Below are 2,354 nucleotides of genomic sequence, written 5' to 3' on the forward strand. Positions count from 1 at the left end.
AGAGAGACAGAGAGAGAGAGAGACAGAGAGAGAGACAGAGAGAGAGAGAGAGAGAGAGATAAAGACAGATATGGTTACTCTATGAGGTTATCTTGGGTTTCACATCCATAAAGTGCTAGGCTTTACAGTGCTTCTTCAGACCCTAGGTCTATGACCTCTCTACAAAACAGGAGGAAAAGACCTCATTATTTAATGTCAACAACAGGGGATTGTCTCCCCTACTCGTAACTGACCCTGCTATCATGTGGATCCCAGGACTCCAACAGGAATTTCCTGAAGTGCAAGCAGAGTCTGAGGACCTTTGTCCTGGAGTTAAGGATGTACTCCAAGTTGAGGAAGTCCTTTAATATCCTCGTCCATTTGGCTACACAGTTTACAACACTTGGTCCCACTTATCTATGGGCTTGGATTTTCTAGGATCTTCCATATTATGTGTGGAGTTCTGTCATCCTTCAGGAAGTAGTGTGTCTCCTTTTTAGGATCCTGAAAGAGAATCTGTGGTTGGAGAGGTGCTGCTTGAAAGAGTTACCAGAACATCCAATGTATCTCATAGACGACTCCCACAGTTTCACAATGACCTCCTACTGGGCATCTGTTGCAGTCCCTGCATGAGCATCCTGCTTCCACTCGTGGTCTAGGGGTATTAACTATAATGTTCTTAATATTGGGGACACAGCTAAAAGAGACCCCCAGGGTGTGTCTGTTGAAAATGCACCCATACCTATGTGAATGTGCAAAGTGTTTATCTAAGGAAGATCCTACCTATACACATTTTACGTTGAGGGAGAAGGCCCAAACAAAATTATATTTCTGTGGTGCTTCCTTCTACAGGTTTTGAGGACCCAGCATGTAGAAGATGTGGCTGAGGTGATAGCCAACCCCAGTAGCAGCAGCTTTCGCAATGACTACTACAGTCACAGGAATAACAGTACCAATAGCAACAGCACCAATCCTAACAAAGATAGCAGCTGCACAATCGCCAGCAGCATCCTGAACAGAAATAGCAGCACCACAATCACCAATGATATCAATAACAATAGCAACAGTATCACCCACCATGATAGCACAGATAACAGCTCCAACAATACTAATGATGAGGGCCATAACAGCAGCATCAACATTGCCAACACCCACACACAGAGATACATCAGATGATCTGGTAACTTGTTCAAGCAGCTCCTCTCCAACCACAGATCCTCTTTCAGGATCTAGGAAAGGAGATACGCTATGTCCTTAGCCAACTATGTTTGGCAGCTGAAGGACAACAGAACTCCACATATAATATCATGGAAGATCCTAGAAAATCCAGGCCCCTACATAAATAGCCAAACGGACAAGGATATTAAAGGACACCCTTGACTCGGGGAACATCCTTAACTCCAGGAAGGTGGTCTTCAGACCCTGCTTGCATTTCAGGAAATTCCTGTTGGTGCCCTGAGATCCACATAACAGGGTCAATTACGAGTAGAGGAGACAATCCTCTGTTGTTGACAGAGTAATGAGGTCTTTTCCTCCTCTGTTTTGTAGAGAGGCCATAATTTTAGGTCTGAAGAAACACTGAAAAGCCAAGTGCTTTATGGACATGAAATTCAGGGTAACCTCACAGAGCACCCATATCTATATACTCTACTGCTCTATAACTTAGAGAGTGCTTCTTTTTCAGATTTATGATTTACCCACTGTGTATATATATATATGTAGATAGATATATGTGTGTGTGTGTGTGTATACAGTATGGCACCCACATCAGTGACAGGCCCATAAAAGGGAAAGTGAGTTGCTCCTTTCATCTGTAGACTGGGATGACACCTTGAGTAAGTGCTAGGAACCCCTTAGCTCCCACGCTACAGATGTCAGCAGAAAGATGGTAAAGATGTCAGCAGAAAGATATTGGATAACTGACAAAATGGAAGAGTTCTAGACCAATGGCTTGAAAGTTATTGTGGCCAAGAAGAATCTGTATCATCATTTTTCAGAGTCAACTAACAAGCGAGCTGCTCCTGTGGGACAACCTCATTGCTGACCATGCTTGTTGCACTCTTGTGCACCACTTAGTATTCAGAGACAGTGTGGTGGGCTGACACCAAATGCCTCACTCACCATTCAAAGATTTCTGAACAGAATAGTCAACATCAAGCTGTGACAGACAATATATATATATAGGTACAAGAGTGACTGTGTGGTAAGAAGCTTGCTTCTCAACCACATGATTCCAGGTTCAGTTACAATGCGTGGCACATTGGGCAAGTGTCTTCTACTATGGCCTTGGGCCAACCAAAGCCTTGTTAGTGGATTTGGTAGATAGAAACTGAAAGAAGCCCATCATGTGTATATATATATATATATATATATAT

General features: G+C 43.1%; 1 protein-coding gene across 1 annotated transcript in view; it reads right to left on the minus strand.

Moving 5' to 3' along the window:
• Positions 1 to 2,354, minus strand: part of LOC106878967 (KRR1 small subunit processome component homolog) — a 42,003-nt gene that overhangs the window by 37,712 nt on the left and 1,937 nt on the right. The window lies entirely within an intron of this gene.

This window comes from Octopus bimaculoides, chromosome 5 (assembly GCF_001194135.2).
Source record: "Octopus bimaculoides isolate UCB-OBI-ISO-001 chromosome 5, ASM119413v2, whole genome shotgun sequence".
NCBI classification, from domain to species: Eukaryota; Metazoa; Mollusca; class Cephalopoda; order Octopoda; family Octopodidae; genus Octopus; species Octopus bimaculoides.